The sequence below is a fragment of the Sus scrofa genome, chromosome 1, assembly GCF_054392235.1.
Source record: "Sus scrofa isolate SSC_HxYL_T2T_F1_AM1 chromosome 1, Sscrofa_HxYL_maternal_Yorkshire_Landrace_v2.0, whole genome shotgun sequence".
NCBI lineage: Eukaryota > Metazoa > Chordata > Mammalia > Artiodactyla > Suidae > Sus > Sus scrofa.
In genome coordinates this window covers 225431914-225459848 of record NC_139383.1, presented here as the reverse complement: position 1 = coordinate 225459848, position 27935 = coordinate 225431914, and the positions used below count along the sequence as shown (strand labels likewise).

The window sequence follows — 27935 nt, the reverse complement described above, 5'->3', positions numbered from 1 at the left end:
CAGAACAATGTGTGACCAAAATCTGAGCACCCCATGTCTCAATCAAGTTGACATGTAAAATGAATCATTGCAACATCCTTCAACATGTGTACAAGTGGTCCCTTGAGCATCCTTCAACTTGCATGTAACACACAGGTAGCACCTTGAGTAGCATTCAACTCATGCTTAATCTATAGTATCTTGAGCATTCTTCAATTTGGACACAACACAGAGATAGCATCTTGCATTTCTTCCCAAATAGGATCTACCAGGCAGGTAAGTCACTCATTTGCAGCCAAATTAAAAAAAAATGATAAAAAGATAGAATTTAATTGGCCTTTGCTGATTCATATTGTTGTTTGATTGCTCATTAGGATCCAATCCACTTGAAAGCAGATGCCATGTCTTCTTATCATATACATGTTGTACATTCTGAGTAAGTACAGTGACTTAACCTGGCTTGGCCATCAGTTTCTTTGCCAAGAGGGATCCACTCCTGAGATTTCATAGTCAGTGGCCTCCCTAACATGTTCCACTTGCTTGCAACTTGCTGAAAAATTATCCTTTGGGCTTTAAATGTTCATGCTTGATTTCATCCCAAAGGTGAGTTTTTCTGGTTGTTGAATGTTGAGAGAAACATCTGTTCAGCTGTTTCTGACACTTGGGCAGCTGAAGAAGAAGTAAAAGAAGCTGACCCTCAGCTTTATGCTGAAAAAATCATTTAAGATTATTTTTGCACATGGATAACCTCAACACAGAGTAAATTTAAAATTTGAAACTTTCCATGCATCTGCTTCACACAGGGGTGGAAACAGGGTCATTTTGGGAAAAAAACATTTCTTAATTGCATGTCCATAGCAGTTTCAAGTGACCAAAAATGTACTTCATATGTGCAAAGACTAGATTTTAAGGAACAGTTTCCATGGTTCTATTATTGATAAATACATTATAGCTCTATTTAATACTTAGTGTGTGGTCTTTTGTATATTGATTAAAAAATTGTATGAGGTTAGGTATACCACATCCTGTGTTGACAGGAAGCTGAGGGTTTTTTTTTTCCTATCCTTTTTAATTCTTTCTACACTCGTGTTCTTTATTTCTTGTGCTCAAGGAAACTTAAGCTTTACTTTTACTGAGTAAACCTCAGCCCTGATACCTCTTTGTTACTTGTTCTTTATTCTATGGGGGCCCATTATTCAATCCCCTCTTGTTACATGTATCACAATAGGGAAGAGGTCTGGACTTCTAGTCTGGTGTTCTGCCTCCAAGCTGATTCTACCTGTCATTGGAAACAGGATGTAAGCAGGCATCAAGATGCTTCCATTCTTGGAGTTCCCGTCATGGCTCAGTGGTTAACGAATCTAACTAGGAACCATAAGGTTGCAGGTTCGATCCCTGGCCTTGCTCAGTGAGTTAAGGATCCGGTGATGCTGTGAGCTGTGGTATAGTTTGCAGATGTGGCTCAGATCTGGTGTGGCTGTGGCTGTGGCATAGGCCAGGGGCTGTAGCTCCAATTTGACCCCTAGCCTGGGACTCTCCATATGCTGTGGGTGCAGACCTAAAAAGACAAAACAAAACAAAACAAAACCAAAATACAAACCCCACCAAGATGCTTCCATTCTCTTCCTCCCTTCTTCCCCCTTTCTTTCACTTTCTTTCACTCTTTCCTTCCTTCCTTCCTTTTTCTTCCAACAATCTCCCTACTTCTGCACTCATTTTATAAACACAAACTATTACTGTGATTCTTATCACCACTCCATTAAGATTCCTCCTTGCTCATGATACACTTGACTGTTATAGTTTACACTATGAAAATAATAAAGCCATCTGATTTTTCCAAATACATAATACTGTAGTATTGAGTATGCATTCAAAACTATTCTCCCCTCATCTCTGCTACCCCAAGAAGCTGTTATATCACCCAAGGTGGGGGTAAGATAAATCTTTCTATCACCTGTGTTCCCCCCGCCCCTTCTCCTGCCTATGAGAATGAAGGCTTTTATCAGGAGTAGTGACTACACAGGAAACTTGCTTTTTGAGTTCTGTTCTCATGCTTAATTATCCTTGCAGTAAGAAAGCTCTGATCTAAATCCCTGTGGTTACATAGTCTCTAACATTTAGTTCTGAGAACAGCTGTTCACTGTCCCTTGTCCTAACCCTGCATGTGGAGAAAGAGAGTTAATGAGTTTGCTGCTTGGTCTTCTTTCTTTCTAGATTAAAAGACCCCTAACCCCTTAAACTTTATGCCTGTGGGACTGATTCAGAGACTCTTTAATTAATTTTAGTTGATCTGTTTTATGCTTTTCAGTCTTTCTCCATTTTTATGCCCTCTTAGGCCCTAAAACATCTCACCAAAGCTAAGGGTCACGGAGAAGCAACTTCTAAGCTTTCGCTTTAAAGGGAAAAGTAGAACCCAGGGGATGGAATGACTGCCTAGAGCCTCATACAAATTGGTGAAAGTGGAGAGAGTCAAGAAACTCACAGCTCAGTGGAGAGAACACTTGGAATCAAGAGAAAGCTACTTGAGTCCATCACCTACCCACTGTGTTACTTATCTGTCATTTGGGAAGTGGAAATAACACTACCACATAGTCTGCCTCTTTCTTAGAGACATCACCAAGTTTACATGAGGTTCTAAAAGATCATGGGAAATTATAGAGCTCTGTACAGAGGGTTGTTGGAAGCTGAGGGAGAGAGAAAAATACCTTCAAAATGTTAAGAGAAAGTTGAAAGTGCAATTAAGGAAAATTTAAGTAAAGCAAATGAGATTGGTGATTTGTTGCAGTAATTCAGTTTTAGAGATTGTCTGAGTATATCAAACCCAGTCAAGATGATCAGGTGGAAAATTGGGAAAAACATATTACTAAATTCCTCTGTGTCTACGGTGCGGTTAAATTAATGTATTATTTAAAAATTTTACAGGCAAAAAGAGATAGTGGTAATCTTTTTCTCCCTTTTTCACAAAGAGAGTCTTCATGCTCAGAAATATTAAATAATTTGCCCAAAGTGGTACAGACATTGGAGGAAGAGCCTGGACAAGGATCCTTTGTCTCCTCTCAGTTCTATTTTTGTTTCCTTCAAGAACTTGATGTGGAATGAACTTGAATCTATGAACACAGCTGAGCCTGTAACTTGATGCTTTGTAATTATATGATTAAAGGTGTAACACAATCAGATATAAACTAAAGCTTTTATAGTGAAACAGCTGAAGCTGATTAATGGAAAGCTGAAATAGCAAGTGTAGTATAAAAAGACAATATTAATAGAAAGATATGGAATTGATGGAATGTAGTATAAGAAATCTCAAAAAAAAAAAAGAGTGTTTATCTGTTCTATTCTGGGAAGGGTACATAGTCCTTGCAGGGCAAAAGAAGTAAATAATGCTGTAGGGACCAAAAAGAAAATTCTTTCACACCACCTGCTTTGATTTGATTTATATACCAAGTGACCTTGGCCTGAATAAAATTAATTGAAACACTTCTCATTTTATATAGAAATACTTTGGCAGACTGGTGTATACATCAGACTCTTTAATCTTGAATCATTATGTATCAAACCATCAGAGCCAAATCAGTATCCTCACAGGTATATTTTTGAATTTAGAAAGTCAAGGACTAACTGTAAACTGTGGCAACCTCAGCCAGATTCTAATACCTCTTGAAGCCTAGACTGGTGGCCAGACCTCTATCTGTGACATCTCTTAACCCTCTTTGATTGCAGCTACCACATTGCTATTAAATTTGTTTCCAGGGTACTTTCACTAAAATTATAGGATTCTAGATTTTAACCTTGTTACTCCCATTTCTAGTGACCTTAACAAGTCAAGCGACTGTCATCCAATCGGTGACAGCAATTAGATATGAACTCAAGTCTCCTGAGTTCCATTTGAACTTCCTCTTTTCCCCACAATATCTCTTTCTTAGGATCTGTCTTTTTTGTGGTTTCTTGAGAATTCATTTATAGCAAGGATTTTGTCTCTACCATCTATACCTTAATTTTCTGGTGTTTAAATTGTGAATAATAATACCTCCTAGGGATGCCATGAGAGTGAAATGAGACAGAAATAAAACACAGGGCACCTTGCTTAGGATAGAGTAGATGCTGCATAAATACTAGTTCCCATTCAGTCCTTTTCTGAAGGTATGTTCTACAGACCTTTCTTCAATGAACTTGATTTTATTACTTTTCTCCGCTAGGCTGGAAACCCATGGTTCTCAGCCTTGACTGTAATTGAGATCACCTTGGGAGCTTTAGAAACTATTGATGCTTGAGTGGGCCTCCTTCCCAGAGGTTCTGGTTTAATTGCTCTGGGAGCAGACAAGTACTTGAGTATTAGTACCTAAAATTCTCTCCAGGTGATTCAAATGTGCAGCCAAAGGCTGAGGAGCACTCTCCAACTCCAACCTCTTGTAAAGGCTGTGGTTTTGTTTTACTCATCTTTACAACCCCAGGACCAAAGGGAGCATCTCAGCATGGGCACTCAAATTTGGATTACTTGGAAGAGCACAAATGGCCATGCACTCACTTACTCATTCATTTATTTCTTCCTTCCTTCTTTCATTAATTTATTCTAATAATTCCATTTTATATCAGCTTGTTCTTCCCTCTGATTTAATCTAAGTTGTATTATAGTTTACCGAATTATTCTTATTGGAATGTTACATTCCTAGCATACATCATTCTTTTCCTTTGTGTGTGTGTGTGTGTGTTTCTTTCTGTTTCTAATCTCACACTGTCAGGAAATGTGGAGACTTGGTATTTATAAATCAAAATGAATGAACTCATGTAGTCATTCATGGTAGCAATAAGTATTGATTGAGCCCTTACTATATGCTGGCCACTGTGCTGAGCAAATGAAGTAGAAAGATGAATAAGACAAACGTTGTTTTTAAATAATAGTGAATCTTTTAGTAAGATGAACATATTAAATAATTGTAGCATCAACTAGAACTTTGAGAGTGGTACCACCCTCTCAATTGCCCATCAACAGCTACTATTTTTTCCATGTCTCTTTGGTGCAATTTTGCTGCAGTTTATATGTGTGTGTGTGTGCATGCACACATGAATGGGGTATATATTATATGCATATATATACAAATACAGCATTTCATTTTAAATCTGGATAGTCATTAACAGAAGTTGTTGGAGACAGATATTCAAACTAATAAATAAGCAAAATGAATAAGAAGTCATTCTGGTGCACACACAGCCTGATGCTCTCCAGATAAAACCCTAGAAAATGATTTGTCTTTGTCCCTATCAGAGGAGTGTTTTACCATGACATTTTGATAGCATTGATTATTTATAGCAGAGATTTATTTCTATTCTCAGTCCTTTTCCATTAGCACATGAAATATTTTTAAATTATGCAGAGTTTCAGAATTCTATTTCCTAATCAGGGGAAAATTCTTGGCAATTTGGGGAGATTAAACTTCTTTCCTTATCTTCTGACTGAATTATACCATCCACCTGCTATCCTGGTGGGCCCCTTGGGATACTTTCATTTTAGATGACAAGGTTGGAGGATGCGCTTTGTTTGGCCAATGAAAATAAGATATTATACTCTGGGGGGGAAATGAGAGAAAAATATTATTCTAAACTTTTTTTAGACCTCCTCCATTCAGTGGGTAATTGGCCTGTATGATTCATTTTAAGCTCAAAGCTAAGTTGAAAGTACTTAATATATGAGATTGGTTAGTCAATCATCTTGCAAGCCTCTTTCAGTAGGATCAAAAGAGAAATGAGTTTTTGAAGGGGTCTGGAGAATGAGTTCTTGTTAAACAAAGGCTTCCCAGAGGAGAGCTGAACATAAGGGCCCTGGAAATATATATATGTCTGTCTACATAGAAGTTATGGTGGGGTGAAGAGGTTGATACTGAAAGATAGATCAGGAAAATGAGCCACCTCTGCATCATTTCTAGTTTGTCTAGGGCAGCATCTGCAGCCTCTGTACTCTGACACTTTGGGGTAGATGATTCCGTGTTGTGTGAGGCTGACTTGTTCTTTGATGGATGTTTAGCAGCATCCTTGGCTGTATCCATTAGATGCTAATAGAACCTCCTCCCTTGTTTTAACAACCTAAAATATCTTCAGACATTGTATAATATCTCCTGGGGGACAAAACTGCCTGATTGAGAACCCATTGGTCTAAGACAAGCCCACGGTGATGGAAGGCAATCAATTTTTAAAATCCTTTTAAAAATCTGTAGTGGGCTCTCAAGTTACTGTCTGCTAAGCAGTAAAGTCAGTAATGGCAAGAACCTTGTGTGTATTATCCACTGTTAACTAAGTGGACAATTACGACTAAATTGTGAATGAACACTGTTGGCAAATGTGTTAAGTATAGGAAGTTTAGAGTTTAAAATAATCATGTTTGTGTAGGAACTACCAATTTTCTGAGGATTTAGGATGTAGGAGCATCAATTTTAAACACAAATACTCTGTTTATTTTATTTATTTATTTATTTATACACACATTTATATGCATATACTTATTTAATGTCTGAGTAGCTTGTACTGCATGTCTTTGGGATACATTAGTGAGCAAAACAACTGCTTCTTAACAATATAAACTTAGACAAATTATAAGCTTCTAGGAGCCTTCTTATATATAAAATGAGGATAATATGTGCCTACTCCACTCTTACATAATAAAATGTAGTATGTGTAAATGTAATACACACATAGCACTTATTACTATGCCTACATAAAGTAATAAAAATGACAATTACTATAAAACTGATGATAATGATTTACTAATAATTGGAAAACTCACTAACTAAAACTTGTTCTGGTCTCAAAAACATACATAGAACTTTAATACCTAGAGCTCAGAGACAGAACTGGGGCCACCCACTTCTCTACTTTCCTTTTCTCATTGCAAGGAGGATTTAGGTATTATAGGTGTTAATAAAATAATGGAAATTTCTAAAATCTATTCTGTTAAAGAAAAATTCTTAGCTGTCACCTGAACAAAGATCACCCACTTACCATAGATAGCTGAACAAAAGATATATCTTATGTTGCATTCATACCATAGTCCAGATGGTTATCTGGGTGGGGTTAAGAGGATAAAAGCATGAAGGAAAGTGAAAAAGAAAATCAACACAGAAGGAACATTCTTCAAAGAGGTCTTTAATTCACAGATTTTTAAAGTCTTCAGTCCAACAAATCATAAGGCAGAAATTTCACCTGAGGGTGAAGAGAGTATAGAGAAGCAGTAATAGCCTTAAGAAAGGACATCTTAATGGACTACAGATGCTATTGGGAATTTCTACTTGAGTCAAAAAAAGGAGAAAAACAAACAAACCAAAAATACCTGAAGAGTATGATGGAGAAAACCAATTAAATTTATGCCTGGGATTCAGTTAAAATGCCGTCTGGTTTGTCTCCATGCTTCTGGTTGCAAGTCAAAAGGACAGTCAGAAACTCTAGCTCTTTTCTGGACTTGGCATCTATATGTATAGAAGTTGAAAAGGGAACCTCCAAACTTTTCATTATTCTGGCAAGGGCCCCACTTCTTCCTCCTGCTCTCAAAACTCATGGCATCACCACTACTACCTCCTTGAGACCATCAAGACTAATCTCATTAAATCTTTATCCTTGTTTATCTCTGTTACCACAGGCTGCCAAAGACTCTCTGGTCAGTACTCCTCCCACCCCTGCCACCTTTGCATTTAACAACCTCTTCCATTGCTTTACTTTTCTTTGGAGTACTCATCAACAACCACCTTACTATATATTTTGTCTATTTTTTTCTTCCTTTAACACTAAAATCTAAGTTTCATGAGGTTGGAGATACATTATCTATTTTGTTCCGGGTCATATCACCATCACCTAGAACAATACCAGGCACATGGTAAGCATTCAGTAACTATTGGGTAAATTAAAAAAAAAAATGAACTGATAAATATGTTTGGATAGTGTTTCAGGGATTGTGCTAGAGAGAGAGCACTGGGAGGTTGAATTGGGGATAGATCAGATGGAATCTCTGCCTTCAAGGGATATGTAGTTTAGGAGGAGGTAAACTCATCATTCATTGTGCAGTCAGACAAAGACAAGTATCCTAAGGAATGTAGTAGAACTTCCCATGCTCACCTCTGTCTTATTCACTTCTCTCCTTCCGAATGAATAGAATCACAATCTCTCCTACTATTTGCCATTAGACAGGGCAATGTGACCTTGTTTTGATCATTGATTTGTAACCAGAAGTGATGTGTATCACCTAAAGATCTAATAGTTAGCATGAGGCTCTCTACCATTCTCTTTTGGTGTGTTCCAGACAGTGCAACTTGAGGGTGGAGAATCGTGCATCAGCCTGGATTGATAAGGGTCTGCATGGAGGATGTGTGCCCTATAGAGTCACCTAAATTGCAGCAGATTTCATGTAAGAGAAACATTAACCTTTGTTGTATTAAGCACCTGAAATCATGGACTTACTTGTTCTTGCAGCATAACCTACACTATCCTTATTTCTATAAGGAATATAGAAATTAGCATTTTTCCTAAAGTCAAAATTATAGTACATAGCCTGACATATGGTCTGATATTAGGGCAAATCATTTATTTTTCTCCATCTATCTTTCTTTCTATCTACCTACCTACTTACTTACCTACCTATGCATCTACTCATCTATCCATCCATCCATCTACCTGAGTATAGTTTCAGATGTACAAAATAGTGATTTGACAATCAAATACATTATGACATGATCACCGTTAGATCAGTAATTGTCACCATACAAAATTATTATAACATTATTAATTGTATCCCTCATGCTGGGTATTATATCCCTGCAATTTATTTTCTACCTATAAGTCTGTACTTTTTAATCTTTACCTATTTTGACGAACCTTCTTAGCCCCTCCCCTCTGACAATCAATTTGCTCTCTCTATAAGTCTGTTTCTGTTTTGTTTCTCCATTTTTTTTAGATTCCACCTGTAAATAAGATCATACAATATTTGACTTTCTCTTCCTGACTTACTTCACTTAGCATAATACCCTTTAGATTATTCATCCATATTGTCACAAATGACAAGACAGTTCTCTTTTTTTTAATGGCTACTATTCCACTATACATATATGTGTGTGTATGTATATATCAGTGGAAATTTAGATTGCATCCATATCTTGGCTCTTGTAAATGGTGCTGCAATGCAATTTACATAGGGGTGCACATATCTTTTTAAATTAATGTTTTTGTTTTCTTCAGGTAAATATCCATAAGTGGAAATGCTGGATTTTGTGGTAGTTCAACTTTTAATCTTTTGAGGAAACCCCATGTTGTATCCTTAGTGGCTGTACTGATTTAAATCCCAACCAACAGTGCATAAGAGTTACCTTTTTCTCACATACTCATTGGCATTTGTTATCTTCTGTCTTTTTGATAATAGCCATTCTGACAAGTGTGAAGTGATGACATTGTGATTTTGATTTGCATTTCCCTGATGATTAATGATTTTGAATGTCTTCTTTTCATGTGTCTTTTGACTGTATATCTTATATGGAGAAATATCTATTCAGGTCCTCTGCTCATTTTTAAATCAAATTATTTTTTGGTATTCATCTGTGTACTTTCTTTATATAATTTGGATAGTAACTGCTTATTGGATATATCATGGTACATATGTTCTCCCATTCTGTAGGTTTTTGTTTTATTGATAGTTTCCTTGATTGCAAAAGCTTTTCAGCTTTTCCCATTTGTTTATTTTTGCTTTTGTTGTCCTTGCCTGAGGAAACAGATCCAAAAAAATACTGATAAGACCAATGTTAAATAGCATACTCCCTCTGTTTTTATCCTAAGAGTTTTATGGTTTGGGGTTTTACACTTAAGTCTATAATACATTTTGAGTTTACTGTTGTGTGTAGTATAAGAAAATGGTTCAGTATGTTTCTTTTGCATGAAGGTGTCCAGTTTTCCCAACACTGTTTATTAAATATGCTTTATTTTTCTCATTGTATGTTTTCCTTCCTTTGTTGTAGATGAATTGACCATATAAGTGTAAGTTTACTTATGGGCTATTTTGTTCCATTGATCTATGTGTCTGTTTTGAATACTATAGCTTTGTAATATTGTTTGAAATCAGGGAGTGTGATACTTCCAGCTTTGTTCTTTCTCAAGATTGCTTTGGCTGTTCAGGGTCTTTTGTGATTCCATACAGATTTTAGGATTATTTGTTTTAGTTCTGTGAGTAGTTGTGTTGGTGTTTTGATATGAAGTGCATTGAATCTGTAGATGTCTTTAGGTAGTATGGACATTTTGATGTTATTAATTCTTCCAATCCATGAGCACAGGATATATTTCCATTTGTTCTTGCTGTCTTTAATTTCTTTCATCATTGTCCTATAGCTTTCAGAGTACAAGTCTTTCATCTCCTTTGTTAAATTTGTTCCTAGGTATTTTATTCTTTTTGCTGTAATTTTATTTATTTGTTTGTTTCTTTTTTTGTTTTGTTTTGTTTTGCTTTTTAGGGGCACAGCTGTGGCACATGGAGTTTCCCCGGCTAGGGGTCAAATTAGAGCTATAGCTGCTGGCTTATGCCACAGCCACAGCAATGAAGGATTGAAGCCGCTTCTGCGACCTATACCACAGCTCAAGGTAACACTGGATCCTTAACCCACTGAGTGAGGCCAGGGATTGAACCTGCAACTTCATGGTTCCTAGTCAGATTTTTTTCTGCTGCACCATGACAGGAACTCCAATTGATGTAATTTTAAATGAGATTGTTTTCATCATTTCTCTTTCTGATAGATCACTATTAGTGTATTGGGCATATCATTTAGAAATAGGACAGTTTTCCATTGTTTAGAAAACAGACATTTTTGTGACTTTGTTTAATGAGGAGAGACTGTTTCCTTGTATAGATGGGTTCTGTACTACCTTCTCTCTGAGCTCAGAATGTCAAATGGAGCCAGGGACAGCTGGAGGAAAGATAGAAGAGATGTACCCTTCAAGACAGCAATCTATTTAGAAAAACATAAATTGAAAAATGTTTTCTGAGCATCTATGCTATACTCACCACTAGGTTTGTCACAAAGAGAAATGCTAAAGGAGCAGAAGAAGGTACCTCTCTGGAGGAAACTATGTCCTTTACTGTTAATAAGTTATAAATATTTACTATATTAGATTCAAGATTTGCAAAAACTTAAAGGAAAATGAAATCTTTGAAGTCTGGGGAAATTGAGGAAATGTTCCTGAGGTGAGAATTTGGCCTTGACCTTGAAAAATAGGCAGGATTTAATACATCCCCTAGGAACTTATTGAGCTTACTGGGCACTAGACAGAATGTGAAAATTCGTATAGCTCATTGCATTCACCATGTGGATGGTATCTCCAATGAGTCATGGAGATGTCAAATAATTTAGGTTCAAGACCTATGGCAAGTTTTTTTCCTTGCCAAAGCAGATGTTCCTTATCATGAGGCAATAATGTAGAGGTGAAAGGATGAGAAACACATCTTTTGAAAGGAAGAACATATTGGAATGAACCTCACTTGTCTTGCTCTCAACCCAGCAGGGCCTTGATGTTATTCATTTTTCAACAGAAACTCAGGTGCCTCATCCTTTTGGTTGTGGAGGAGGACCTAGGTGAATTCATGTTTAAATAGTGCCTTAAGTAATGGAGCTACCTGGGTATCAGCTTTGCTGAGAAAACCACATCTTCATATCTCCCAAGTATGAAAATCCATCTCATCATCATTTTCACTCACAGAGATGTGTAAGGAAAGCAAGTGGTAGGTAAACCTAGTCCTAATTCATCCAGACAGCTGATAACTTGGACTCTGCTAAAGATTATCACAGGTTAATGGGATCATCAGTGGCCTTTTAATTGCAGTGAGACTCCAGCCACAGAGTTTTCTATGGTGAATGAGTGAGCATTAGGGTATTAGGGTCCTGGCAAGAATCATATGTCATGCTCATAGGGTTAAGTGGAGAAAATTTAATAAATCAACTGTTTGGAGGTGCAGTAGAAACAAATGTGACTAGTGTTCGTGAGGATGCGGGTTCAATCCCTGGGCTTGCTCAGTGGGTTGGGGATCTGGTATTGCTTTGAGCTGTGGTGTAGGTCAAAGATGTGGCTTGGATCCTGCATTGCTGTGGCTATGGCATGGGCCAGTAGCTATAGCTCTGTTTTAGTCCCTAGCCTGGGAACTTCCATATGTCATGGGTGCAGCCCTAAAAAAAAAGGAAAAGAATAACAAAAATGAACTGTTTGGAGAGCTGAGAGTAGGGTAGAGGAACCAGCATCAAATGATGAGGCTTCAGAGATTAGCAACATCAAAAAGCCATTGCCACCTCTAGGCTTGAAGAGGAAGATAGAGGGAAGAGGGTTACTGGAACAGTAGAGCTAACTTGATGTAGAGTAGAAAAAATAATGGCACCTCAAAGATGCTGTGCCTAATCCCTGGAGCCTATGAATATGCTGCCTTTGTGGCAGAAAGGATTTAGCAGATGTCATTAAGTTTGAAGACCTTGAGATGGGAACATTATTCTGAATGATTCTAATAGGTTCAACCTAATCACATGAGTCCTTGAAGGAAGAGAACCTCTCCCTGCTAAGGTCAGAAAGAGATATGATGAAGGAAGCAGTGTCTGAGAAATGCCACATTGCTGGCTTTGAAGGTAGAGGAAAGGAGGCATTATTCAAAGGAAAAAAAAAAAAAAAAAAAAAGACAGGGAGGATGGTAGGGAAATGGACTCTCCATTGTACCTCCAGTTTGGAACCTAGTCTTGCCAGCATCTTGATTTAGCCCATGGAGACCTTGTTGGATGTCTGACCTACAGAACAGTAGGATGATACATTTCTGTGGTTTAAGCCACCAAGTTTGTAGTCATTTGTTGTAGCAGCCACAGGACACTAATATACCATGAAAAAGAGGGTATTTGACAGCAGCATTGGGCCTAGACAGAGGATTGATCATAGCTACTTCTTAACTGTATTCCAGCAGAGTTATAGAGGGAAATGAATACCCTGACTTCTCTTTTCTCCTGCCCTCTAGGTTTCCTCCAGTGCTTCCCATTAGTGAACAGTTAGCTGAAAGCTGCAGAGTGAAACAGCCTGGGTGATGTGATTCCTAGTGTTTAGTCCTCTAGAGCACAGGGCAGTACAGGGTAGAGAATGGACCTACAGGGGCAAATAGAGAAGAACCAGCATAGAGGTTAAACTTTAGGGTGGAGGTTTGTGTGATTGACTTGATTTCACTCATTACTGTAGAGTGGAGGACCTGGCAAGAAGCATTGCCAATGACCTGCTTTCAGACAGGGGGTTATATTAGCTCAATATATTTCATCTGTACAGAACAGATATGTGAATTTGTTTCATTCAATCCAATCAATCAAACAATTAAGTCAGTTATCATTCAACAAATCTACTTGAAAGACTTGCTCTTCCCTGGCACAAGGAACAAGTGGGGGTGGGGCTGGGAAGACAGAAGACACAGCCTTTGTACTGGAGGAATTTAAAATATGTTGAGTAGAGGTTGAGACAAGCTGGAGAGGCAGACATCACAGCCATCCATAATTAATGCACAAGGGCTGTATGCATGTGTTTAAGCATGGGAGAGGGCATGGGGTAGAGATCAAGGGCAGTGGAGGTGGGGAGGGTATACTTTGAGAGAAGGTGGTACTTAAGCTGGGCTTTGAAATACATGTAGAACTTTTGTAGTCTGAAAAATGATACAGGGCTCCCAAAGCAGAGGAAATGGCATGAGAAGAGAAGCCAAAGGCTTGGCATTCAAGGATCAGCAAGAAATTCCATCTTGCCAGAATAGAGCACACTTGGGACGTGTGGTATTGTGAGGTGGGGACTTGAGGGTAGGTGGGTCGAACTTTAGTTGTGTGTCTGTAGTTTTAGTATAGACTTCATAAAAACATGAGAATAGTTGATAAGGTCTGTAGAAATAATACATTTATTATAAATGCACTTTATTTTCTACTTATTTTTAGTACATTTTTAATTTGTTTATTCAATGAATTTATTACATTTATAGTTGTACAATGATCATTACAATCCAGTTTTATAATATTTCCATCATACTCCCCCAGTGTATCCCCCCACTCCCCAAACTGTCTCCTTTGGTTACCATAAGTTTTTCAAAGTCTGTGAGTCAGTATCTGTTCTGCAAAGTTCAGTCTGTCCTTTTTTCAGATTCTACATGTCAGTGAAAGCATTGGATGTTGGTGTCTCATTGTATGGCTGGCTTCACTTAACATGAAAATTTCTAGGTCCATCCGTGTTGCTAAAAATGCTGGTATTTCATTCCTTTTACTGGCTGAGTAATATTCCATTGTGTATATGTACCACCTCTTCTGGATCCACTCCTCTGTCAATGGGCATTTAGGTTGTTTCCATGTCTTGGCTATTGTAAATAGTGCTGCAATGAACATCGGAGTACATGTGTCTTTTCAAGTCATGGTTGTCTCTGGATAGATGCCCAGGAGTGGGATTGCTGGATCAAATGGGAGTTCTATGTTTAGTTTTCTGAGGCATCTCCATACTGCTTTCCACAGTGGTTACACCAATTTGCAATCCCACCAACAGTGTACTAGTGTTCCTTTTCCTCCACACCCTCTCCAACACTTATTGTTTGTAGACTTTTGGATGATGGCCATTCTGGCTGGTGTCAGGTGGTACCTCAGAGTGGTTTTGATTTGCATTTCTCTAATGATGAGTGATGTTGAACATCTTTTCATGTGTTTCTCAGCCATCTGTATGTCTTCTTTGGAGAACTGTCTGTTTAGATCTTCTGCCCATTTTTGGATGGGGTTGTTTGTTTTTTTGGTATGGAGCTGCAGAAGGTGTTTGTAAATTTTGGAGATGAATCCCTTGTCAGTCGATTCACTTGCAAAGATTTTCTCCCATTCTGTGGGTTGTCTTTTCGTTTTCTTTAGGGTTTCCTTTGTTGTGCAGAAACTTTGAAATTTGATTAGGTCCCATTTGTTTATTTTTGTTTTTGTTGTCAGTACTCTGATAGGTGGATCTGAGAAGATGTTGCTGTCTTTTACATCAGAGAGTGTTTGGCCTATGTTTTCCTCTAAGAGTTTTATAGTGTCTGGTCTCATATCTAGATCTTTAATCCATTTTGAGTTTAGTTTTGCGTATGGTGTTAGGGCATGTTCCAATTTCATTCTTTTCCCTGTGGCGGTCCAGTTTTCCTAGCAACACTTGTTGAAAAGACCGTCTTTTCCCCACTGTATTTTATTGCCTCCTTTGTCGTAGATTAGTTGGCTGTAGGTGCGTGTGTTTCATTCTGGGCTTTCTATCCTGTTCCACTGATCTGTATTTCTGTCTTTGTGCAAGTACCATATGGTTTTCAGGATTGTTACTTGGTAGTATAGTCTGAAGCCCAGAAGTCTGAATTCTCCAGCTCCATTTTTCTTTTTCCGGATGTCCTTGGCTATTCTGGGTCTTTTGTGCTTCCAAACAAACTTTAAAATATTTTGTTTGAGTTCTGTGAAAAATGTCCTTGGTAATTTGATAGGGATTGCATTGAATCTGTATATTGCCTTAGGTAGTATAGTCATTTTGATAATATTGACTCTTCCTATCCACGATCATGGTATGTCTTTAAATCTATTTGTGTCATCTTTGATTTCTTTCATCAGGGTCTTATAGTTTTCAGAGTACGGGTCTTTTGTCTCTTTAGGGAGGTTTACTCCTGGGTATTTTATTCTTTTGGATGTGATGGTAAACAGGAGTGCTTCCCTAATTTCTCTTTCTGATCTTTCATTGTTAGTATATAGAAATGCTGTCGATTTCTGTGCATTAATTTTGTATCCTGTGACTTTGCCAAATTCATTGAGAGGTGTAACAATTTTCTGGTCGATTCTTCAGGATTCTCTAGGTATAGTGTCATGTCATCTGCAAATAGCGATAGTTTTACTTCTTCCTTTCCAATTTGGATTCCTTTTATTTCTTTTACTTCTCTGATTGCTGTGGCTAGGACTTGCAGAACTATGTTGAATAGTAGGCAAGAGCAGACATCTTTGTCTTATTCCTCATCTCAGTGGGAATTCTTTCAGCTTTTCACCATTGAGAATGATGTTCGCTCTGGGTTTGTCATATATGGCCTTTGTGATATTGAGATAGGTTTCCTCTATGCCCACTTTCGGAAGGGTTTTTATCAGAAATGGGTTAGATTTTGTCACAGGCTTTTTCTGTGTCTATTGAGAGGATCATATGGTTTTTATTCTTCAGTTTGTTAATGTGGTGTATCACACGGATTGATTTGTGGATATTGAAGAACCCTTGCATCCCTGGGATAAATCCCACTTTATCATGATGTACAATCCTTTTAATGTATTGTTGGATGCAGTTTGCTAGTATTTTGTTGAGGTTTTTTGCATCAATGTTCACCAGTGAAATTGGCCTGTAGTTTTGTTTTTTTGTGGTACCTTTTTCTGGTTTTGGTATCAGGGTGATGGTGGCCTCATAGAATCGGAGTGTCCCTTCCTCTGTGATTTTTTGGAATATTTTCAGAAGGATATGTATTAGCTATTCTCTAAACATTTGATAGAATTTACCTGTGAAATCTGGTCCTGGATTTTTGTTTGTTGGAAGTTTTTAAATCACAGTTTCAATTTTAATACTTGTGATTGGTTTGTTCATCTTTTCTATTTCATCTTGGTTTAGTCTTTGTTGTTTGTACCTTTCTAAGAATTTGTTCATTTCTTCTAGGTTTTCTGTGTTATTGGTATATAGTTGCATATAGTAGTCTCTTCTGATCCTTTGTATTTCCTTGATGTCTGTTGTTACTTCTCCTTTTTTATTTCTTATTTTGTTGATTTGAGTCTTCTCTCTTTTTTTCTCTATAAGTCTGGCTAAAGGTTTATCAATTTTGTTGATCTTTTCAAAGAACCAGCTTTCCATTTCATTGATCTTTTCTATGGTTTTCTTCATTTCTATTTCAATGATTTCTGCTCTGATCTTTATGATTTCTTTCCTTATGCTAAATTTAGCTCTTGTCTGTTCTTCTCTTTCTACCTGCTTTAGATGTAATGTTAGCTTATTTATTTGAGTCTTTTCTTGTTTCCTGAGATGGGCTTGTATTGTTATAAACTTTCCTCTTAGAACAGCTTTTGCTGCATCCCATAGGTTTTGGAGTGTCATATCTTTGTTGTCATTTGCTTCTAGGTATTTTTTAATTTCCTCTTTGATTTCTTCAGTGCTCCATTGATTGACTAGTAGCATGTTGTTTAGTCTCCACGTGTTTGTGTTTTTTTTGCAGTTTTTTTCTTGTTGTTAAATTCCATTTGTATGTCATTGTGGTCAGAAAAGATGCTTGATAGAATTTCAGTTTCCTTAAAGTGACTGAGGTTTTATTTTTAGCCCAGGATGTGATCAATCTTAGAGATTGTTCCATGTGCACTTGAGAAGAATATGTATTCTGTTGCTCTTGGATGTAATGTCCTATAAATATCTATGAACTCCATCTGGTCTAATGCTTCATTCAGGGCCTGTGTTTCATTATTGACTTTCTGTCTGAATGATATGTCCATTGATGAAAGTGAAGTGTTAAAGTCCCCCACTATTATTGTGTTATTGTCGATTTCTCCTTTTAAGGTTGGTAGCAGTTGTGGTGAACCTAGGTTGGGTGCATAGATATTTCAAGTTGTCATATCTTCTTCTTGGGTTGATCCTTTGATCATTAGGTAGTGACCTTCCTTGTCCCTTAAAATATTCTTCATTTTAAAGTTTACTTTGTCCAATATGAGTATTTCTACTCCAGCTTTCCTTTGATTCCCGTTTGCATGGAATATTTTCTTCCATCCTCTCACTTTTTTTGTATATTTCCCTATAAGTGAAATGGGTCTCTTGAAGGCAGCATATATATGGGTCTTACTTTTGTATCCATTGAGCCAATGGATACAAAAGTCTTTTGGTTGGGGCATTTAGTTCGTTAACCTTTAAGGTAATTATTGATGTGTATGTTCTTATTGCCATTTTATTAATTGCTTTGGATGTGTTTTTGTTGCTCTTTTTTCTTCCCATCTTCTCTTGTTCTCTTATTTTTTGATGACTATCTTTAGTGTTGTATTTGAGTTATTTTGTTTTATTTGTTTTTGTATCAGTTGTAGACTTTTGGTTTGCAGTTATTCTGAATATTTTATATAAGACTCTCTATATGAGATTGTTTTAAGTTGTTGGTCTCTTAATTGCAAGTTCATCTCCAGTGTCCTGCATTTGTACCCTCTCTTCTCACAATTTCTGATTTTGTTGGCATAATTGTGCATGGATGATTTCATATTTTCACTGTATAAATACCTTTATTGGTGAGCCTTGTCATTTGTAGAATTTTTGTTTCCTGTTGCTGTCTTTTCTTTTCTGCCTAGAGAAGTTCCTGTAGTATTTCATGTAAAGCTGATTTAGTGTTGCTGAATTCTCTTAGCTTTTGCTTATCTGTGAAAGTTTTGATTTCTCCTTCAGATCTGAATGAGAGCCTTGCTGGGCAAAGTAATCTTGGTTGGAGGTTTTTTCCTTTCCTCACAGTAAGTATATCATGCCACTCCCTTCTGGCCTGCAGAGTTTCTGCTGAAAACTCTGCCAATAACCTTATTGGGGTTCCCTTGTATGTTATTTGTTTCTTTTCCCAAGCTGCTTTCCATATTTTCTCTGTCTTAAATTTTGGTCAGTTCGATTAATATGCGTCTCAGGATATTCCTCCTTGGGTTTATTTTATATGGTACTCGTTGTGCTTCCTGGATTTGAGTGAGTTGTTCCTTTCCCATGTTAGGGAATTTTTCAGATATTATCTCTTGGAATATTTTTTTCTGCCCCCTTCTCTCTCTCTTCTCCTTCTGGCACCCCTATAATATGGATGTTGGTGCATTTAACATTGTCCCAGGGTTCTGTGAGGCTCTCTTCATTTGTTTTCAATCTTTTTTCTCTTTTCTGTTCTGCATCTGTGATTTCCACTAATCTGTCCTCCACCTCGCTTATTCATTATTCTGCGTCCTATATTCTGCTGTTAGCTGCTTCTAGTGAAATTTTTATTTCAGTTATTGTATTTTGCATCTCTTCTTAAGTTTTATATCTTGTATCTCTTTGCTCAATGTTTCCTGTAAATTACCATCTTAGCCTCCAGTTTATTTCCAATGTCTTGCATCATCTTCAGTACCAACTGTCTAAAGTCTTTTTCCTGGAGGCTGAGAATCTCCTCATCACTTAGCTGTTTTCCTGGGGTTGTCTTCTTTCTCAGTCATCTGAGTTATAGTTCTCTGTCTTTTCATTATTATAGGTTTTTGGTGTGGTGACCTTTTTTCAGATAATAGAGTTATAGCCTCTCTTACTTCTGGTGTCTGCCCCCCTTGTGGCTGAATTTGGTGTGGGGGCTTGCTGTAGGCTTCCTGATGGGAGGGACTGATTTCCTTCTGGTAGGTGGAGGTAGGTGGAGGTAGGTGGAACTGATTCCTATCCCTCTGGTGGGTGGGGGTTTGTCTCTGGGTGAAGTTAGAGGTGGCTGCATGCCTGGGAGGTTTTTAGACAGCCTATTTACTCATTGGTGGGGCTATGATCCCACCTGGGTTGCTGTTTGGCCTGAGGCTTCTGAGTGCTGATGGTTGGGGCCAGATTTTCCCAAAATGGCCACCTCCAGAGAAAGGCATGCTGTGGAATATTCCCAAGTGTTTTGCTTCCAATGTCCTTCCCCCACAACAATCCACATTCACCCTTGTTTTCCCAGGATGTCCTCCAAGAACTGCAGTCAGGTTTGACCCAGATTCCTATGGAGCCTTTGCTTTGCCCTGGGACCTAGTGCACGTGAAAGCCTGTGTGCACCTTTTAAGAATTGGGTATCTGTTTCCCCTACTCCCCTTGGAGCTCCTGAACATAAGCCCCACTGGCCTTCAATGCCAGATGCTCTAGGAGCTCTTTCTCCCAGTGCCAGATCCCCATGTATGGGGGTTTGATGTGGAGCTCAGAACTCTTACTGCTGTAGGTGAGTCTCTGTGAACCAGTTAGTTTCCAGTCTGTGGGGCTTCCCACCCAGGAGGTATGGGATTGTTGTATATATAGTAGGTTGCCCCTCCTACCTCTTGATGTGGCCTCTTCTTTGTCTTCTGGAGTAGGGTATCTTTTTGAAAGATTCCAGTCCATTTGGGTGAAGATTCTCAGCCTTTAGTTGTGAATTTTGTTGTTTTTAGGAGAGAAGTTTAGCTCCATTCCTTCTATTCTGCCATCTTAATCCCATCTCCTAAATGTACTTTAAAACAAAATTAAAATTATCCAAATTGTGAAACAAGTCATTGCTTCCATAATATAGACATTCTTATTTCTAAAAGTTAATTTTTGTCTTATGCCCCCATGTACCCTACTCTGCCCATTTTTATGGAATTTTGCACCAAAATGTGAAACAAAAATACCCAAAGAATCACAAACTCTTGATTCCCTGAAGGCAAACACATGTTAGATCACTTTCTTCATCTCAGTTGATATTTGATCTCTGTTTCTCTGTACCCCATTGTCTCTTGGAACTTAAACACACAGACACTCACAGATACAGACACACACATACACACATAGGGCACTGGAGAATCCTAAGTCTGAAAGTTCCTTTCTGATGGCAGGGAGATGACCGATGTCTCTCACTTCACCTCTCAGGAAACATTGTGCTATTCAGCCATTTGGCTGACTCACCACATAAGTGATTTCTAGTGTCTTATTCTAAAAATACTTCTACATCATTCAGACCCTAGCCACTGCCTCAAACAAACATGCTTTGTCTTATTTCAAGAAAGTAACACTTCTATTTCAGTGGTTGTTGGGAGAAACAAATGGAACAGCTTTCTTCCACAAAATCTGTCAGAGCACCTGGTCAGGGCCTCCTTGACATGGGTCCACAGTTACATATTTTTTCTCTTGCAGTAGAACCTTTTCGTTTTTGGTAGTGCAAGTGAGGTAGATAAAGCATAAAGACAGATGGCTGCTCTTACATAATTACTCTTTACTGCATTCAGTAATATATGTTGTAACTTTGTGGTAATAGCACACTTATTTTCCAAGAACCTCAATAGCTAAACAGCATGAGGAAACCAATATTGAATTGAGAGAAAGCTCCAGCCAAGGATTCAAGAAACTTTGGGCTCTTGAGAAAGAGGGTTTTATCACCGTGGCCCAATTTCTCAACTATAAAAAGAGCCTGCACAAAATATTTCAAAAAGGCAATTAGGAGAGTGTAGAGGTTAAAACCACCAGTATAACTCAAAGGCAGCTCTGCTGCTTGCTCTTTGTGTGGTTGTGGCATGTCGACTCACTGAATTTCATCTATAGAAAGATAAACATAACACCTATCTCACAGACTGTGAAGAGGAATAAATTGGAGAATACAGTCAAGTGTGATGCATTGTGGGTGTGTACACCTGCCTATGTGTTTCACAAATAGAAAAAACAAGGAGGCAAAGATGGGTGGGAACTCTATTGAACAGTGACAGAGCCCTCGCAGTCACATCAGAATCTGAGTTGGGAAATTTAATGCTGTATCTTGGAAGAAAACAGTTGATCAGAGATGCCACAGGTCTGTGAGGTGGGCTTTACCCAAATATTTTTAGTAAAGATGTTCTCCTAATATGTAGGAAAGGAAGCACACCCATACCCAAAAATGGTGATGAAATATAACTTTCCAGAGGGAATTAATGTGGTTTCAAATAATAGTGTTTACATCATGGTAGCACATGCTTGGTGGATGCAGAAATGAAGTAGTTTCTGGTTGGACATGAACACTTGTTACCACTAACTTGGCTTCACATTTTATTAATTTTGGAATCCAGTGGTGGATGATGCAGGCTGTCATCCTTTCCTAACCTCTTTTCATTGGAAACTGGAGAATTAGATCAGCTTAACCAACCTCTCATCAGGAGGCTGTGAAATAACCACAAACAGAATACAATGAACAGAGATTTATCCTGGATTAAGTACTGCAGACTTGGAACTGTAGGAAATGATTCATAGTTCTGGCTGTGAAATTCTCAGATAATTCCAGGGTGGGGATAGGACACAGTAACTCATCCAACTGCCTGCTGCCTTTTTCAGGGTGCAGTCTTAGATCATTCTGGGCTCATGACTTCCTCCTTAAAGAGTGGGTAGTCAGGCAGAGTGGCCATCCAGTCAGAAAGAGATTGGAACTGCAATGGAATATTTATATGGACAGAACTTTGCCAAAATGAAAACAAACAAATAACCCCCCTCCCCCACCAAAAAAAAAAAAACCTCTGCACTGAGAAAAAAATATATCTCCATTTCCCTTTTCCTGTCCAACTCTCTTATGTCTAGAAATCCTTTAAATACTTCCCCTGTGCTGGAAAATAAGCCAATCATAGAGTTAGATATTCATCTCCATGTGTGTGAAAACTTGTTCTTTCATCAAGGAAGAGATGGAAGAGGCCCATTATTATGTGTTTACATTGCTGAGTTTTATCATTATCATCATTATAATAGATTTCCTATCTGTCCAGAGTGTAATATTTATTGAAACCACTTTCAGTATCTCAAAAATTCTTGCCTTTGACCTAACGCTACAAAAGAACTTCCTCTACTTGGCAGCAGATGGTAATTATCTTCACATGCATGGAAGTGGCCAAGTACATGGTTGAACCAACACACAGGAAAAACAATACCTTGGTTTGTGGTTATTGGTTCAGTCTTGCAATGTTGAAATCCTCTGTGGCTCTATTTCTATATGCAGTTGAGATTTTCATGAGGCCTGTCTGTATTCATATATCATCTTTCAGTTCACTCAAGTCATTGTAACAAATATTTATATTATTGCTTCACTTTCTCCTGATCCTGGAGCAGATTGGGACATCCATCCAAAGTTTCAGCACATTCCTGAGTTACCACTGTGATGGAGTGTTCTTGGAAGACTTAACAGTTCTTTGCTTCTCAGGACCTTGGCTACTTTCCAAGGAATGTACCTTTGGGGAGAGTCCTTATCAGTCCTGGAATAGGACTTTCTTATATCTACCACCTTGCATGTCTAATTCCTTCTGACTCTAACCCAGATGTGGTTTACTGCCCACACATGTCTAAATAAGTTGGAGATTACTTTTGAATAGTGCTTTACATGTTTTAGAGCTTTCTATGAGAACTCTGATACCTAACAGTTTTACCAGCTTTGACTTAAGACAGGGAATGGGCTGAAGAATGAGTGTTTTTTAAATTGAAGTTATATTCTTGAGGCCCATGGAGCTGTTTACCCTGGTTATTCTCAATAATAGCAGAGATACTGGGCAGATATAGTTTTGGATATGATTATAGCCTAGAGGGTAAATTAATATTTTCAGAGCACACATGGTCTGATTTTCACATGTATCTTGAGGAACCACCTTTAAAAAGAAATTGAAAAGAAAACCAACCAGGTGTGTTTTTACATCAGCATTTCTGAGTGGTCGTGTAAGCAGATACTTCATTTAGTGTATTGGGATCCTCTTAGTGTACTGGGATCCAATTACCATTCCCATTCCACATCTTGTATGCCTGAGTGAAGCAGTGCAGCAACTTGCTTTGCATCAGTATCATAGTTTCTAAAAATTCTCAAGGTGGTGGGAGAAAGTCTTTTATTATTTTCATCATAATATTTCAATAAAAAGTAGGATAGTGAGCAAACAGAAAGGAACTTTACATTTTTAAGGAGCTTCTGCAACCTAAACTTGCAAGGTTGCCCCATTATTATTAATCTAAATTAACAGCAGGGGTTCTCCGAGTTTAAATTTACTGTTCATTCAGAAATCACACTGTAAGCACTCACTGCCTCAACCAAGCCTCTGGGTTGTTCTGCTTGTTGTACATGGCTATATGCAACAGACTTCTGAATTAGGCATGAGCCCTACTGAATGTCCTTAGGGCATATCTTACTGAGATTGCTCATGCTCTCAGGACCATTCTCTCTGGGAGTTACTCAACTCACAAGTTTTGAAACTAGAGGAAACCCTGAGGATACAGTGTTCCAGAAGGCTCAGGTGGGTTAAGAAAGATCATACAGTTGATTAGTGGCAAAGATAGGACTTGACAGATCAAACACTTTCATTTTATCCTAGGGTTTCCACTGCTCCATGTGACCTCTTATATGTTCTTCCAGGTCAGAATATGGCAGTATTCCTATGTCATTTATATCTGAAAAGATAAATTCAAGACTAATATTCTTTTGTCACTGTGTATGTCAAAAGGTGGTCATTGGTGTGTAGCTAAAATATGTAGTGTTGATTCTTAAGCCTGTTTTGACCCTTAAGTTTGTCTTAGAACCTTTGCTAAAATAAAGCACCTCTACTTTTTTTTCTGGTTGCACCCACGGCATATCAGAGTTCCCAGGCCAGGGATCAAATCTGAGCTGCAGCTGCAACCTCTACCACAGTTGCAGCAACACCAGATCTTTAACCCACTGCACCATAGTAGGAAATCCAAGCTCTATTCTTAAAAGAAGCCTCATCTCTGCTTCGCAATCCACAATTATGACATACCTTTTGAAACTGAACTTAGATGAGGTCAAAATTCACTAGGACACACAAGAAACAGAACTTCCTTTTCCAATGTCTCTTCCACCTCTAATCAGTTCTCTAATTATTACTAAGAAATTCTGGGAAATGTAAACTTACTTCAGTATCCCATTTCGGCAACACTAAAATTTTGGATTGTCCATAAATTCCCAGACTCAAACCAGATACTTCTCTTGATCAGTAGGAACTGGCAGTTAATTTGTACCACTTTTCCTCCATAAAGCTTTTTCTCCCAAAAGCTGACCCAAGATAGGCTAATCTGATTTTTCCCCTTAGCAATCTGGAATTGGAACATAGAGGCTCTAGTTACCCTCTTCTGGGCTTTGGAGGTAGGTTAACCTAGCTTGGGCTGGGATGACCACTTTCTATCCCATGTAGAAAAAGAAAGAACAATCTTGTTGGCAGAAAGAGAAATCATAAAGTCAATTGTACTTAAAAAGGCAGAGAGCAGAATCACATGGTCCCAAAGAGATGGAGATAGTAACTTGGAGTTCTGAACTTCTACTTCTGGTTCAATAACCATGTAAGGTACTTACTCATAAATCCCTATTGGGACTAAATTTAGTGTGAGCAGCATTCCATTCCTAGGAAAAACAAAGTCAACTCAGTTGACTTCTCCTCCTGTACCCAAGGGCAGTTCCCTTCCTGTACCCAAATAGCAGACATGGCTGCAGAAGAACAGGAAAACAATGTGATTGGTCTCAATTTTACAGTTATCCCCACAAGTCTTCAGTGAGACTCCAGTGCTGCCAAACATGCAACCGTTTCCCTGAATCAATTTGTATTTCATTCTCCTAGACAACCATTTCACAATTTCACCTCTTGCCTCAAACTTTCAATACTCTCTCCCCTTGTCACTCCTATCTAATGACCTAGGTTTTTATTTCACTAAGCAAACAGAAGCAATGAGAAAGGCATGGCTTTATCTTCCCACAGACAACAAATAAACCTTTCTACTTGTATTTGTGCTCTTATACACTGCCTTCCCTCTTACAAAATGGATCAGCTGCCCATATGCCAAAGAAACCAGCCCTTCTTCATCTGTAATTTGTTCCATTTTTTTTTTGCCTATTCCATGACTTTGCTTCTTCAATTATTCCCCATCCTTTCCTTCTCTTGCATCATTATTTTTTTCCTCTATACACTTAATCAGCATCCAAGATATTATGAGTTCTTATCTTAATAAGTACATACATTAAAATCTTATTTGATGTAGAGTACCTCCTTCACTATAACTCTTTTATGTACAACGTTTTATAGCAAAAATCCTTGCAAAAATTTTTCACTCTCCTATTTTCATTTTTTTCTCTTTACATCAGTCATGCTTTCATCATCACCATCAACGTTCTACTCCATTGAAGATCCACAATAATCTTCATGTGCTCAAGTCATATGGCCAGTTTGAAAATTCATTTTGACTTTTCATCCACACTTGGCAGAACTGATGACACCTTTCTCTTAAGGCACCTTCTGCATGTGGTGTCTAGTAAACCACATTGTCATGGTTCTCCTATCTTCTTCCTGACTGTTCTGTCTTAGCCTCCTCTGCTGGCTCCCCCTTCTTTTCTCTACTATGTTTCATTCATTCTGTATCAATATTATTATGCTGGGTTGTTCTATTGTCATCTTGGTTAAGGCAAGAACCACATTTTCCAGGTTCTCTTTTCTATGGCTCTCTTCTATGGCTCCAGGTTCTCTCTTCTATGGCTCTAGCTGTCAAAAGAGGCACTTGCAGGTATTTGAGAAGTGGAGCTACAGCAGAGCCATTACTTTATGAAGAAATTCAGAGCCAGATATAGTGATGAAAAGACAAAGAAATGTCAGGCAAATTCCAGCTTATATTTGTTTTCTTTCACTCCAAGTCAAGTTCTGCCTCCCAACTTGCAATTCTGTTGACCAGAAGTATCCCAGGCACACCACCATATGTTTGGCTATAGATGCACAGAGGTGGTAGCTACATGTTCCTCATATGTGGCCCCTACTTGGGGTTCCAGTTTAGTTATTGGATGAGCCTAGTTTATCAGATTTCCCTGAAAGCTCTGTCTACCTTGCCCGTGTAATGAGAAGACTGGTTAGTAACTTCTTTAAGTCCTCCACTTCCAGCTCCAGTTCCTCCAATTGTGTAAAATCTAATTTCTACAATAAATTTCTTATCCTATATCACTCCTTTTTGAAAACTGAGACAAATATTGGTACTGCTAGAAGTAGTTCTAGGGAAATATAACATGAAGGTTAGCAATATGGCATTGGACTCTTATCTGAGCAGATTTAAATGTTGTGAGTGGCAAATGGGACACTTGTAGACTATGTCAAGCAGTAGTTATTGTTCTGGTTATTAAATGCATAGTTGAAGTAGATAGCTAAGCACCTAGCAGGATCCCCATAGTGGTTCCCTAGTCTATGGGCTGAGAACCTTTATGATAGGAAAGGCAAAATGAAAACCTCTATAGCTTCCTCTTCCTACTAAATCAGTAATCCAAAATCAATACTGAATTTTTGGATGAATTAAAGAGTTTTTTCCCACTATCGAGGACTTAAAAGATGCAGAAGTGATGATTCCTACCACATGCTCATCCAATATGCCTCTGTGGACTGTGCAGATGACAGATCTTAGAGAATGACAGTGGATTGTCATAAACTTAATCAGATGAAAGGGAACTCCATTTGTAACCTGTTACAGATGTGATTTTTTTTAGTGGGCTAATCAATACATCCCCTGGCATTTGTGTATAGTAACCTGATAAATAACTCTGAGTGGAGACATCAAAGGAAATTTGCTTTCAGCTGGTAGTTAGCAACACACTGCTCCATGTCAACTGTAACAACTATTCATCCCCTTCTTATAACTTTTTTCCTCAGGAACTTCTCTGATTTCCCATTCCAAAAGACATCAAGATGGTATGACAAGTTGACGACATTATGTTTCTTGGACTTGTTAAGTAGGAAGTAGATACTTCCCTATACATCTGTGTGCCAGAGTGTAGAAAATATTGCTCACTAAAGTGCAGGTGCCTACCAATTTGGTCAAGCTTTTAGGCATCTGGTAGTCTGGGATATGTCAAAATACCAGCTATGTGAGGGGTCATGGATATTAATCACCATACTATGGGTTACAGATATAACATAGGACTTATTTGGTGAAAAATTTAAATCAGAGAAGTAGTAGAGTGCACACAGTCCCTCAAGTTCTCATTACTCCTTATCACAGGCTGGACATAGATGCCTCATATGCACCTTGACCAAAAGCCCAGCAGAAATTTGTTTTAGCCAAAAAGCTGCTAGATGTGCAAAAAAGGAAGTCCTTCTTACTCACTCCATTATGTAATTTAGCCTAAGGAGGGAGAGAGTGTCTGGTTTCTTGCAGTAAAAAGAAGTAAAACAGGAGATCTCTGGATCTAGGAATTTGCTAAAGAAGATGCATACTGGAGACTAGGGTCTACCTACTCAGGGTTCAGGAAAAAACCTTGCTTG

At 38.1% G+C, this 27935-nt stretch overlaps 1 long non-coding RNA gene across 2 annotated transcripts in view; it reads left to right on the top strand.

Moving 5' to 3' along the window:
* The window catches only part of LOC110255532 (uncharacterized), a 450230-nt gene that overhangs the window by 299244 nt on the left and 123051 nt on the right, over positions 1–27935 (top strand). The window contains exon 4 of one of the 2 annotated variants that reach the window (XR_014822317.1): positions 8261–8365. The exons of the other annotated variant lie outside the window; for it this stretch is intronic. This is a non-coding gene — a long non-coding RNA (uncharacterized LOC110255532). The remainder of the gene's footprint in view (positions 1–8260; positions 8366–27935) is intronic. 2 annotated transcript variants of the gene reach the window in all.